Here is a 15,317-nt window from a genome sequence, read left to right as displayed (position 1 = left end):
CATTAAGTTCACATTACCCATGAGTTCATTTCATTCATGGCTGCAATCAATGCTGCCTGCAAAAGAGGTTTTTTTTAAAATACTGTACTGTATTCAGTTTTTTTTTCCACTAAATACAACAAACCCCCCTCTTACCTGTACCCAATCACCCCTTAATCTCCCTTCATTCAACCACAGGGCCCTTTCGAGATCTTGTAAGGCGAAGCCGGCTTGAGCTGGGAGGATACGCTTCCGTGGATGTTAAACATCAGGTGTGCTTGGGTTAGTGTAGTGGGCTGTCGATGGCACAACACAAGCAATGGATTATTTAAAATATGCAAAGCTCACAGCGTTGCCCCTCTCAAACGTTGGGTTGTCTCCAAGTACTCCAGTTTCCGTTCACGAGACCAAACATTTGATGAAGGGAATTGGCCAGGCTTTTCCGAGGCCAGAATAGTCCGAAGGGGGGAAAAAAAACTTCGCGAAAAGGGCATTGTTACATATTCATATTGCAGATGCATTTGGACCGCAGAAGCGGCGGAGTGTAGTGCAGTTAATTGTGACAGCCCAGGACAGGCATGTTACACACGAGGACCCGGTTTTGAAGTCGGTGACTTCTACATCGACCGGTTTAGACAAGGACGTTGGAAGGACAGGGGTGCAGGAACTTCCTATTGCGTAAAAATAAAAATCACTGGTACAGAGTTTGACAAACTGCCAGGAGCTTGCCATGAAACTACCAAATTTAGTGTTAGTCATTTTTTAACGGTCTATTTTTTTTAAAGTGACCTTCAACTAAAAAAATAAAACCACCATTCACCGAGCACTGCATGATTTAAGCATTCGAGACAGTCACACGTCCGATTCAATATCACGTATTCATCAGCTGAGTGCTTCTTGGGGGCTCAGCAGCTCTTGTGCAAGGAAGAGCTGGGAGAAAGAAAAAAACAAAGGTTACGTAACAACAGACAATGCTTGAGAGTTGTGGATAATTGGAAAACTCGCGGATTTTGTCTTGCTCTGGCGCGGAATGGCTTACGCTCGGGAATTACTTCGCCGGTTCGCGAAACGTCCACAACAGATGGCGCGTTTTTGAAATGAAAGGGCAGCTGCAGTGAGCATTGAACTATTGACTTCATTCAAACCGGTGCAATGGTGAGCGTGGCAATCGCTAGGCTCCCCAAAAAAATTCCTTGGAAACATGGAACAGCATCTGTGAGCCTCGCGTCTCGTTAACTTAACGTCAGATTCTTAAAGGGCAGCTAAATATCGCAGTGGTCAATGCGCACCACGCCAAGACTGATTGCGTGGTGTTGATGGTTCGATTCCCACTGCAAAGCGTCTCGCAGGGCCGCGAGCGATGTTACGTGACCGTAATGTATCTAATGAAAGGAAAAATCATACATGAGATGAGCATATTCTTGGGTTTTTTCGGTAAAGTCACGTAGGTAAAACATTTAAATTAATAAAAGTAAAATATAATAAAAAATAAAATAAAAATCACGACGTTTCGGAGGCAACACGGTTCCACCTGAAGACGGAAGCTTGTGTTGCCTCCGAAACGTCGTGATTTTTATTTTTTATTTTATTTTACTTTTATTAATTTTAACTTTTTACCTACGTGCCTTTACCGAAAAAACCCAAGAATATGAATCCTTGCAGTCACGAAAGCTTCAAATCTAGAATGAGATGAGCAAATCGCCGAGCGCCGTGATTCGGAGCCCAGGCGTGTTGTAATCAACGGTTTAAAATGCAGCCCTGCAGTTGCTTGCTCAAGCCACTGGCAGTGGAAGGGCCTTCGCTAGAGGAAGTTCTGGAGAGCTCCTCTAGAAGGGGCATTCTGGCCGACTGTCCCACACGCTGGCCAAATTTCTCAAGACGCGGGAGCACGCGGACTTTACCCCCACCACAAGCGACCCGCTGGCCGACTAACTTGCGGTGTGACCCCGGCTTCGTGGACAGAGGCGCCCGAAAGAGATTGTAAGAAAACGTGCGCCGTCGTTTCAACTGCCCCGCCGGAAGGTCGAAGCTAAATTGGCGACCTCCAAATTTGACCGTCACACACGGGAAGCAACCCACCGTCATCCCGAACATCGCTTGAGCAATGATGGCCGAGGATTGCGAGTTTAACGTCTTAAATGCGGTTGGCATGCTGGAATCACGAGTGAATTTGAATGCCACACTCGCCTCAACAGAGAGGCCCTCACGGTTGAAGATGACATCAAGGGCACTTCCAAAACGCTGCACAATCTCAACACGTGACCGGCCATTGACGACGAGCTGGAAAAATGCTTGGCGATTTGATTCACACGGGAAGAACGGCTGAGCACGGACACGTTGCAGTTTGTATCCGAATGTGTGCGTGCGCTACGAACCCGGCGACCCGAGTTTAATTTCCGCTCACGACCAACACCAGTATCTGGTGCTGTGTGTTAACATTGCCACTGGGGAGACAAAGGCGGTTGGACGTGGTACTGGCCACCCTCTCCTTCGTGTACCATGCCTGCATTCATAGGTGCTCACGAACAGCACTTGCCCCAAAAGTCCGTTCAGGTAATAAGAGGTGCCTTTGTCTTGTGTGTTGACACTCCCCGCACCTCAAATAAGCACGGTTGACCACGTCCGAAAGAAGTTCAACATGCGTACGTACAACGGTCGAAATGGAAACGCACGGAGTCCCGGTCTGAGCCCGATGCACATATCCTGCAGCGGCCGTTCAACGCCGCTTGCCCTCTGCGGAAACATCGTAGCATGGCAACAAGAACCGTCACGCGGTCTTCGTGGTGTTCTGAAAGGCGCCCTCGTAGACTGGCACATTTCTACCCCTGTGCGGACACGATTGTGGAGCGAGCGGGTTGGGACATGGGTGATCTAACCCCCCCCCCCAAAAAAAAACTCTATTATGGATGATATTGGTCACGAAAGCCTCCCACGTGTTCAACTTGGGCGTGGGTGGTTCGCGCAATTCGAAAATATTTTTGTGATGTGGATTTGACGCCTCCGGCTGGCCCTCGTCAACGCGTCAATTGACAATGAGGCCGATCTCGAGGTCTCTGCAGGTCAAGTCGGCCGAAATTGCCTACGCGTGATACCGTGTGTGAAAATTAATCACGGGGAGTGGTGCCAAGGGGTGGCTCGGTTGGGTTGCTGGGGGCCACATCGCCCATCCACGTGTCGTGTACTAATTCAGAGACACGAGTAGGAGGCGCGTTATCCCTCTTGGTTATTCCGGCTCTCACAGCCATAGGGGATAACTCCATACCGGGTCGGGACACCCAACACGCTTCCAGACCTAGATTTGAAGCTTTCGTGACTGCAAGGATTCATATTCTTAGGTTGTTTTCGGTAAAGTCACGTAGGTAAAAAATTTAAATTAATAAAAGTAAAATAAGCCGCACCACCTCTACATAATAATAGGCTCAGTCAACCATTCTACACAACAAAGACTCATTTCCTGGCAGCGATTTCAGCCGCATCATCTCTACATAACAAAAAGGCTCAGTCCCTTTTACATGCACCTTTACATCATCCGCACCCAGTTTACACAACAAAGGCTCATTCCTAACAGCGTGCCTCAGCCGCACCGAACTTCACAAAAATAATATTCAGGGCCTACCTTGGCTCCTCCCACCCTCAACCAGGATATATACAAGGACTGTTTTCTTGGAATTTCTCTCACATGATACAGCTATCGTGCTGTGACGGTTCCACCTGAAGACGGAAGTTTGTGTTGCCTCCGAAACGTCGTTATTTTTATTTTATTTTTTATTTTACTTTTATTAATTAAAAATTTTTACCTACGTGACTTTACAGAAAAAAAACCTAAGAATACGCTTCCAGACCCACAGCTCGAAGAGGCGAAGACCACGACGGTAGAAGCACGACGAGTTCCATTCCTGATGGCAGCCGCCGGCCCCGACTGAGTCGGAGCTCGCCTTTTACTTTTCAACGGTTTTACTTAACTTGATTCCTCTGTTTGTCGTGGTCAAATCTTGTAATCGAAATTTCGTCCACTTCCCGTTGTCCAATCAATTCCACATTTTGCACACGTACTCAGATCCGGTCACAATGCATGCCTGTATCAAAATCGGCATCAATTAATTGGCTATTTTAAAGCAATCAACAATTTGTATGGACGGCGTATTAATTAAATATGTATTTGGGTAGGTCAAAAACGCCGCGGTTCCTAAACTCTGGAATCGCCTCGCCCAAGAAGCAGGCGCGGCGTGTCTCTTGTAATCAAGATGTCGTCCACTACCAGGTGTCAGTTTTGTTGCCAGATAAAAGGATGAAAAAAAATATCAGTTCAAGAGTTGTTGCTTTGACTGAACGATGCTGCTGATGTCACATCTGTGAAAAAAGGGATTCAGAGCTCATAAATGCAGATTCTGAGAAGGCGGCTAAGCCTAAGGGTTGTGTAAAAACAGCTGTTAATTTCTGCTTGCGAAGACAAGGGAGGCTTTATTTATAGTGAAAAAGGGAATTATTTATAACACAGACTCCTTTAACCTTGCACAGAAGGCTTAGCATTGGATGCTAGTTTGGAGCACATGTTCGACGTTATCTGTATTTCCGGAGTGGAATTATTTATTTCCGTCCATTTACATTAACTAGCTAAAAAAAATTGGAACTGTTTATGTAAAGCACCGATGGGGAACAGCCTCCTTACCCCTGGGGCCAACAATGACTTTAAAACACACTCGGCAGGCCTAGAGTTAATACTGGTAGGAACCTCCTGGTTACACCAGCCCACAGGGGATTATTGTGTCCGTCCGTCGTGCAGGGAGGGGCTGGGTGGGGAGGGAGGGGCTGGGTGGGGAGGGGCTGGGTGGGGAGGGGCTGGGTGGGGAGGGGAGGGTGGGGAGGGGCTGGGTGGGGAGGGGAGGGTGGGGAGGGGCTGGGTGAGGAGGGTGGGGCTGAGTGGGGGGTGGGAGGGGTGGGACTGGATGGGGAGGGGCTGGTCACCCCGTGGTGCCCTTATAAAACTCAACGTTTAACCTACTCACGCCGGCTTGTGCCCGCCATCACAGTCGGGCATATTTGCAGAACACACCACGCCGCCGTTGACCCTGGCCATTGACCGAGCAACCCAACGTTCCTACCAGCTCCCTCCGCAGGAATGTGTTACACACCTCAGCGTTCTTAGTTCGGCCGATATGCTTTGCAGTGAGGGACGCTCGACCGCCACGTGCTAAAATTCTGAAGGAAACGAAGATTCTCACAATCGGTGAAAGCGACCACGAGTTTGCCTCCCACGGAGTGTGACGCTCATCCAAATAGCCGAGGGGGGCACTAAGTCCGCTTTCCGCTCCTTCCTTTTTCCCTTCGCACGGCTACCGATGGTATCGATGCAGAGCAGCGACGTATGATGTCACGTGCGCGTGGCCAAGCCCAGATAACCCCGGACACATCGTCGAAATGACGCCGTGCGTCGAAAGGTGCCGGACAGAAACGGCGGCGTTGTTTATTGTTGTTACATGCTTTTACTGGTAGGAACCTCCTGGTTACACCAGCCCACAGGGGATTATTGTGTCCGTCGTGCAGGGAGGGGCTGGGTGGGGAGGGAGGGGAGGGGCTGGGTGGGGAGGGTGGGGAGGGGCTGGGTGGGGCTGGGAGGGGAGGGTGGGGAGGGGCTGGAATGGGGAGGGTGGGTAGGGGCTGGGTGGGGCTGGGCTGGTAACCCCGTGGTGCCCTTTTAAAACTCAACGTTTAACCTACTCACGCCGGATTGTGCCCGCCCTCGCAGTCGGCCATATTTGCGGAATACACCACGCCGCCGTTCACCCTGACCATTGACCGAGCAACCCAACGTTCCTACCAGCTCTCTCCGCAGGAATGTGCTATTTAACTCACTCTGTTGTATCCTCAACTCTGTCTGTTGTCGTATCCTCAAATCTTATAACTCAATTTTCACCCACTTCCCAATGTGGTATCGACTGCAAACTTGGTATACTTATGTCATACCGATGACAATACTATATTCTATCATAAAAATAAAAACATATTTTTAAACAATCTTTTTTATATTAGGTTTCGACTTGGGTCTAATTGTCCACGGTCAACTGACGTTGGCTGTAATTGCCCACGGTCGCTTACGTTATGGCAAGCTTCGGGCCACTTCCTGGAGTCGTGGAGTTCTTCCATTACGAGTACATTTCATAAAAGCGTGTTTTTAAAACGTTTTTTAAAATATTACTTCTTTTTTTCAGAGCCACGCACGGGTCAGCAATTGTCGATTTCCGAGCCCTATCAAAGCCGGTGCTGTCGCACTCGGGCTGAACGATTAATCGATTTCAAATCGAAATCGCAATTTGAAACAAAGCGATGAGCAAATCACAAAGGCTGCGATTTTTTGCGATTTGAAAAGTCCTATTACTTTCTTGATTGGAATTTTATTAGTATTATTTATTTAATTTAACAATTATTGATTGTTCTACTTAAATTTTTGTAATAAATACATGTTGGAAGCAATTCATATATTTTAAGTTATCATCCTTACATTAGAATATTAGAATATATAGAGCAGTTCATATTTTGATGGTATCAATGGCGGAGCCAGGATTTTCAGCAATGAAAAATGATAGAGGAGTTGTTAGTAAGTAAAGAGTTGTTAGTAAGTAAGGACTTGTCCCCTGCTTTTTATTCGACGCATGAGCGGCGATGGCCCAGCCATCGATCGAGGTTCGAATTCGAACCGCGTTGTGTGATCGGCATCGCGCTCGCTGAAGGTGAATGCCTTCAGGGAAGTCGTGCACTGTATACGCAACTGCGCACAATTCTGAGTCACTTATAACCCCTTTGCCGTTACTTATTACCAATTATGGACTCAGACTATTGTCCTATCATCTCATAGAGTCTCTGGCAAGTAATAATATGCTACATAGTGGCAGTGGGAGTCGCAAAATGCCGATTTATTACTAATAAACCCCAATGATCCGATCGAAATTAGGGATTTCGATCGGATCATTGGGGGGGCACGTGCCACCCCACCCCCCCCACTGGCTCCGCCAGTGGATGGTATAATTGTGGTAATGCTCCATCACGTGTTTTAAATCTATTACACGGTGAATATTGAACTGAAGCTTGACTTACATTTTTTTTTACCGCAAATCAAATCGCAATGTCCGTCAGAAAAGTCGCAATTAGACATTTTCCCCAAATCGTTCGGCCCTATTTCGCACCCGAGCCATCGGTCGGGCGGACGCGGTTGCACGCAAGCGGGTCGCTTGACGCGCGCGGTGGACGCCTCCGCAGTCAAGAGACGTCCCTGATGCACGCGCACAAGTCAAGGCGATGCGATGGGTTTTTGTTGTTGTTGGTTGGTATACGCGCTCAACCGATCGCTCAGATTTTGAGCAAAAAAAATTACCCTTTTTTTATTGTCGCACGCAGCATTTCTTAACCCATCGCAATCTGACCCCGTCGGGATTTCAGAGATTTGAGTCGTCGCTCGATGCACGAACACCGCCGACACCACTGTATTTGGCGTGCAGGGAAACGGCATTTCTATTCGCACCGGTGAGTTTGTGAGGCTTGCGACGTCACGCAAACCGCCAGCGTCTGTGGCAATGCCTGTGTCCGTCTGATAAGAAAAACACACAAAATGTGTAACTTCCACGTTGCGCTCACGGTTAAATGCCCTTATTTGGTATTCAAGCAGAGTCTGCGTGTGCGTGCGTGTGTATGTATGTGTGTCTGTACGTATGTGCGTATGTATGTGTGTATTATGTGTGTATGTATGTGTGTGTATGTACGTATGTGGGGAGCGGTAGTGTAGCGGTTAGCGCGCTGCGCTATGAACCTGGCGACTCGGGTTCGATTCCCGCTCACGGCCAACACCAGTGACGATTATCTGAACCGGTCCTGGGCCTCCCCTAGGTCTACTCAGCCTCAAATGAGTACCCAGTTTGATGTGTAAACATCGCCACTAGGGAAACAAAGGCGGCCGGGCGTGGTGCTGGCTACCCACCCCCTCGTGTGCCGTGCCGGCCTTCATAGGTGCTCGCTAACAGCACTTGTCCCTACAGTCTGGTACAGGCTATACGGGGATCTTTGTATGTGTGTGTGCGTATGTATGTGTGGATGTGTGTGTGTATGTATGCGTGTTTGTTCGTGTGACAGACTCAGGATAAGAGCATTTGTCCCAACAGTCGAATCATGTTGTCGCGTGGCATTTTGTTGCCATTGTTAGAGTTGTGCGCGTGCGCGCGCGTGTGTCTGTGCAGTTATCCATAGCCCATAGGGCAGCGGTAATTATTCCACAGAGCTCTCCAGGGTGCATCCGTAACCAAAGCACACCACCACTGTCTGCTGGCATGAGAACGTGGACTCCCCGAGGTCTGCGATCTACATCAGCACGTGCCACGCTGCTGTCAGTAGGCATCCGTTAACAGCAACTCTGGTGGAGCAGCGTTGTGGTGGTTTGCACGATGCCCTATGAACCCGGCGACCAGAGTTTTGATACCCGGCAAACGTAATCTTGACTTCCGGCAATGGCTATCACCAGTGGCGGGCGATGATAATCTGACCACGTCGTGGGCCCCACACTCTTACCGACCCGCACCGGAGGTCAAACGGCCTCCCAACATCTTCTTGGTTCTTTCGGTAGTCACGTAGAATGGAAATAATAAAATAATAAAAATAAAACATAATACAATAATTCTCACGACGTTTCGGCCACAACGCAAGCAGCCGCCCTCAGGTGAAGAATAGGTCTGTCGAGAAGACAGAGTCTGAATGACTCTGAATGACTCTGTCTTCTCGACAGACCTATTCTTCACCTGAGGACGGCTGCTTGCGTTGTGGCCGAAACGTCGTGAGAATTATTTGATTATGTTTTATTTTTATTATTTTATTATTTCCATTCAACGTGACTTTACCGAAAGAACCAAGAAGATGAATCCCTGCAGTCACGAAAGCTTTAAATCGAAGGCCTCCCAACAATTTACGGTAAAGGTGGGATGCACGTCAACGCGTGCGTTCCGGGCCAAAGTTAAAGCGCAGCACAGCTCGGGAGTATGGGGGAAATGCTTCCCCGTGCTTTGGAAGTGAGCAAATGCACGCGAGGGTAAGGACGCACGACCAGGTGCGAGAAGATGGGATGGTGCGAAATGTCGACAGAAACGACAGTAACCGTACACTCCCCGCACAGATCCTGTATTGGGTACTGGCGGTTAATCGGTCACTCTGGTCGGTTACGGGGGGGCGGTCGGATATGCGACGTGGTGCTGTATGTCTGCGGAAGTGGATGTGCCCCACCCTGAATCGTACCATGCATGTATGAGCGCGTGCGTGTAGATTACAACAGCTCCTTGTGTTTACGAGCCAACGTGAAACCCAGGGTGCGCTTGACTCGAGATCAAATTCCACGGCTCTGTACGGGTTTCCAATGCCACCCCAGGGCAAACAAGTGCACGGCCATGTGACTCACGACCTGCATTGCACACACACACCCGATACCATGGGGTCGGTAAACTTGTGCCGGATTAAGCTGGTGCGGGGTCTGTAGCATATGTTATAAAGGGGCCCTAAATGTAAAAAAACACGTACATATGAAAACATTATTTTTTTTACTTGCATAGTAAAGTAATTGTAGTTTTTCATTTTCTATACAGCCAGATAATACGACAAATCGCTAAGCTTAAACACCCAGTCGTTCTTAAAAATTGAAGGCAGTATCGTACTGTTGTAATAGAGCAAGTGCAGAATCACTAAACCGGAATTGATAGCTTGAGAGTATTAAGCGCTGGGCCCTTGATAGTGCGGGGCCCGTAGCTACATATGTAGATACTTGCGCTACTACGATAATCCGGCACTGAGGCAAACCCAAAATAAGCAATTTTGTTCAAAATCTGTGCAAAAAAAGAAAAAAAAATACATTTTAAGAGCCGCGCTGCGTGTGAAGAATACCAGACGGTGGTTTCTGAAAGAAAAAAAATAACTTGTCACGAAGCAGCGGTCATACTCTTTGGTTCTTTCGGTAAAGTCACGTAGGTAGAAAAAATAATAGATCACGACGTTTCGATCGCAACGCAAGTGACCGTCACCTTTTGACCGTCACCTGGAGACGGTCACTTGTTGCTGCGATCGAAACGTCGTGATCTATTATTTTTCTGCCTACGTGACTTTACCGAAAGAAACAAAGAGTGTGGATTCCTGCAGTCACGAAAGCTTCAAATCAATAAAGAATCTGAATCTTTGTTTAAGGCCGGAGGAATTTGATGAGCAGTTTTTCTTGCTGTGGTTGTCCCACCTGATGACGATTGCTTGTGTTGCGATCGAAACGTCGTGATCTATTCTTTTTTTCTACCTACGTGACTTTACCGAAAGAACCAAAGAGTATGGATTCCTGCAGTCACGATAGCTTCAAATCAAGATTGAAGCGGCGGTCCTTAGAGAGCCACCACGGCATGCGGTTCCAGGGCCGCATGGTGGATGACCCCTGACCCACACCGCATGGGGGTGGCAAGACAACTCCGGGGCGTTACCAAAAACGATCTCGCGATCTTCTTGGTTCTTTCGGTAAAGTCACGTAGAAGGGAAATAATAAAATAATAAAACATAATAAAATAATTCTCACGACGTTTCGGCCACAACGCAAGCAGCCGTCCTCATTCTTCACCTGAGGACGGCTGCTTGCGTTGTGGCCGAAACGTCGTGATAATTATTTTATTATGTTTTATTTTATTATTTTATTATTCCCCTTCTACGTGACTTTACCTAAATAACCAAGAAGATGAATCCCTGCAGTCACGAAAGCTTTAAATCGAAGTTTTATTATGTTTTATTTTTATTATTTTATTATTTCCCTTCTACGTGACTTTACCGAAAGAACCAAGAAGATGAATCCCTGCAGTCACGAAAGCTTTAAATCGATCTCGCGATCGTTTTTGGGGTCTCCACCCACACTCCCCCCCCGCCCCCACAACGAGAAAATATTTCGTCAAAAGCAACTCGAGCAACGAAATCTGGCGGCTTCTGCTTCGGAAAACTGCAATGCAGATTCAGGAAGCGACTGCGCTGAGGATCCGGAATCGACTTGAAAGGCAAAAGCGCAGCCCTGCAAATTGCTTGCACGCACCACTGATGGTGGAAGGGCGTCCGCTCGAGGAAGCGATAGAAAGAAACCCCCTCCCGAGGGGATGCATTTGGCCTGCTCTTCCAATCCGGTGCAGACGCCTTTCAAAGGGGTGGGCGTACCCACACTTTACCCCGCTGCACGCGGTCACATGGCACAAATAAGTGTCAAGGCAGAACACAACGGAGGGTGGAGGTCCACCTGCAATTGGGAAAGCGGGCGATGAAAATGAGAGACACCTACACGCACGCAGAGTGCCAATCACCGTGAGTGCGGCCGGCTTTCTATAAATAGTGACCGCCCCCCCCCCCAACAGATAGTGGAGGGTGAATGGAGGAAGACCCCAGCTGGCTCTGCTCGCGATCACCAGCCAGCAGGGAAAGCCTCCAAGCCAGAGGTCGCAAACGGGTTTTAATTCCTTACCTGTACCCGGCCGCACCAAGGTCGCAAATGGGTACCCGTACCCGGCCGGGTACGGATACCCATTCCCTACCCGTACCCTACCCGAAATGAGTGACAAACGGTGACTCACCAGTGACTCACGGCCTACCCGTACCCGGCCGCACCAGGGTCGCAAACGGCTACCCGTACCCGGCCGGGTACGGGTAGCCGGCTATCGGGTAGTGTACGGGTATCGGGTACCCGGTTGCGACCTCTGCTCCAAGCGTCCCAGCCTGGACACACCCCGGTGCGGGCAGCAGGGCCGAGGAGCGCAGGGAGGGTTGCCTCCGACGCGCTGCCGCTGTTGTGGAGAGGAGCCGGCAGGACGGGGGCCGTCTTCCTCCTCGGACCCAGGGTGGCAGGGCTGGCGGTGGCTCACGGTTCACGGCGCCTCCAAGTCGGCTTTCTTGTGAACGCCAGCCCAGGCTAAACGTGCATTAAGGGTGTTGTGCGTGTGTCTGTGTGTGCGTTCGGTAGTGTAGCGGTTAGCGCGCTGCGCTACGAACCGAGTGGCCCCGAGTTCGATTCCCGCTCACGGCCAACACCGCTGACGATTATCTGAACCGGTCCTGGGCCTGACCTAGGTTGACTCAGCCTCAAATGAGTACCTGGTGAGATGTGTAAACATTGCCACTAGGGAGACAAAGCGGCCGGGGGTGGTGTTGGCCACCCACCCCTTCGTGTGCCGTGCCGGCCTTCATAGGTGCTCGCTAACAGCACTTGCCCCTACAGTCTGTTAAGGCTACACGGGGGATCTTTGTCGGGAACGCGTCGTCTCAGGTGTTGGGGAGTGTAAGCGCTAACCGCGTGGTGCAAGATCTACGCTACGGTGTGAAAGCAGGGAGGGGGAGCTCGTCTAAACACTGAAGACGGAACCAACCCTCTGAAATCGCCTCCGTTTTGATGTCCATTACTCTCATTCAAGACACGAGCGTGACTTGGCTGACCAAAAAATTAACCCGTAAAAACAAAGTTTTTCACTATAAATCCTTTATATGCGTGGCATCGGGGCAGCTAGAGTCCTCTCGTCCTCTGGCTTGAGATGGCTGCCACCTATAGGTCAGATGATTGTCTGCCACCATTAAGCAATTGGTAATTAAATATTAAAAAAAAAATATTCCCTAAACAGTGTAAAATTTTGGAAAAAAATTTTCACGAAAATTGTCACGCACAACGAGTCTGTGTGCAAAATGTCAGCTCGATTGGATCACGGGAAGTGGGTTACAAAACGACCGAAAGATTTGCACGGTCCTAAGCAAGCAAGCGAACTTAATATAAAGGATTTAAAAACTATACTAGTGGCGGCAATGAAGGGTGCGCCTTGCAGTCGGCGAGAACGAAAAGAGCCACACGCAACCTTTAGACCAGTTGTGGTGTGCACATTTTTACTGCTGGGTGGGAGATTTAACAAACAAAAAACAACTTGTTACCGTCGTTTTTGCACTGCCGCGCCAGGAGATCGAAATAAAATCGTGTACCGACCCGCACAAACACCGTTCGTTTCATCAGCTCGCTATGTAACAGTCAACTTGTGTTTCCCAGTGACATTTCTGAAGACTTTGGAGGGCCTATCGAGTGACATCTGAGCAACTTTGAGGTTTGTTTCGTGACATTCTGCCACAACGAGTTGGCGACACTGCCTAATTGTGTGCGTGCGTGTCAGAATCTGAATATTTATTTATACTGGAGGAATCCGATAAGGGATAAAGCTCTTTTTCACAAGTGTCCAGCAGAGAAGGGTCGGTGTCCTGTAGGGGCAGGTTACATCGCGGGAGTAAACTCGCCGTTTTCAGCAGTTGCTTGTGCAGCGGTTTCCGAAAATAGTTCTGACCGCCGATGCATCGTTATTCGTTAACGGGCGAAGAGCCAATATAACTCGATGTGCACATCAATAAAATAAACAAATGAAATACCAAACAAGCCCCACTGTACTTCCTTTGCAGTTACAAACAAAGTTTCTCGCGTTTAGTCTGCTACATGTCAGGGTTTGAGACGCTGTCGTGGTGTAAATAGTTGGTTCGACCTCCAGGCGCGGCAGTCAAGACAACGGCACAAGTTTCTGAAATCCTCCACCCCTGCCGCCTCTGCCTTCCCAGTGGGATATTTGGGTCCAACCACAGTTAAGTCGATTGGCAGGCCACGTGTGGTAGAGATAAAGTTAGGGTGTACTCCCTCCTCCTCCTCCGAGACGTCTGGGCAACTTAGGAAGGGTTAGGTTTTTTCGGTAAAGTCACGTAGGTAAAAAAATAAAATAAAAATCACGACGTTTCGGAGGCAACACAATCTTCCGTCTTCAGGTGGAACCGTCACAGCACGATAGGTGTATCAAGTAAAGGCTCATTCCTAACAGCGTGCTTCAGCCGCACCGAACCTCACAATAATAATATCCAGGGCCTACCTTGGCTCCTCCCACCCTCAACCAGTATATATACAAGGACTGTTTTCTTGGAATTTACCTTACTTGATACAGGTATCGTGCTGTGACGGTTCCACCTGAAGACGGAAGCTTGTGTTGCCTCCGAAACGTCGTGATTTTTATTTTACTTTTATTAATTTAAATTTTTTACCTACGTGACTTTACCGAAAAAACCTAAGAATATGAATCCTTGCAGTCACGAAAGCTTCAAATCTAGAATTAGGAAGGGTAGGCCAATTACTCCCCAGCCGGAAGGAGCTCTCCAAAGCTCCCCACGGGTGAGAAGCCCCTTCTGCCGAGCGGGTGCGCGAGCAGGAAATTGCAGGGCTGCACCTTTTTTTCCCGACGCCCGGCGGCGACGGCCGGATGCCAGCGGGCTGGCTGGGCCATTCAGATAAAAGCCGCGATCCACGATCGCCGCGGCTCTCAATCCCGAGCCCACAGACCCCAGCCGTCGACGTTCCACCGAGCGTCGTTCATCCCAGACGCGTTGTTATTTTAGCACCTCTCAAAAAAAACCTTCCAAACGTGGCGAAAGAGCACGTCTGCTTTATCGCCGCGTCCCGTTGTTTTTTTCTTCTTGTTGTTGCAACGGACGTGTGTGCTCATTCGTGTTATCGAGCCGTTCAAGGTGCAATCGGAAGAAAACAAAGACATCGTTTTCAATCACCCAGGCATGGCGAAGAAAGCTACGCGATAGATTTCCACACCCTCCAGCCAACACAGCTGCACCCAGCCTCCACGAACGAGACACCCGGAATGCACCCCGATCTCGTCAGACCTCAGAAGCTAAGCGGTGCCGAGCCTGGACAGTGTCTGAACGAGCGGTACGGCAACATCCACGGTTGTACTGCACTTACGTGCTCCCACGCCGATGCGCCCCTTCATTCACGAACCCGCGATGACAAGAGCGGCGAGGTTTGGTCAAATAACGATCCGCACGGTCGTGAGGAAGGCCCCCCTCATCCAGCAGTGGATTGAACCAAGGCCGATACAGTCCGTGTAGAGCTCGAATCACTGCGGGGGAAGGGGCGATGACTCAGTTGATAACTCAAACACGTGGCTGTCGCAGTAAAACAATACCGGGTCCTGTGGCTCAGCAGTTGAGAGCGGCCAGCGATCGCAAGGTTCAATTCGTGGTCAAACTAAACTGTTTTTTTTATTTAACCAGGTAAGACCCACTGAGCTATTTTGCTCTTTTTCAGAAACGTCCTGGCTATCACAAATGATAGCTTGTCGCGTGGAAATCGATAGCGGCCAAACACTCTGAACGCACGTTGATGCTAAATGTGGAGGGATACACCGGAGGACCCGGAGAGAAATCCACGCGACCACGGGGGAGAACACGCAAATAGACAGCAAATATACAGCAGCAGGCGTCAGGGTCAGGATCGAACCCACGAC

This window comes from Lampetra fluviatilis, chromosome 52 (genome assembly GCF_964198595.1).
Source record: "Lampetra fluviatilis chromosome 52, kcLamFluv1.1, whole genome shotgun sequence".
Classification (NCBI taxonomy): Eukaryota; Metazoa; Chordata; class Hyperoartia; order Petromyzontiformes; family Petromyzontidae; genus Lampetra; species Lampetra fluviatilis.
Note: the sequence above shows the minus strand (reverse complement) of the source record.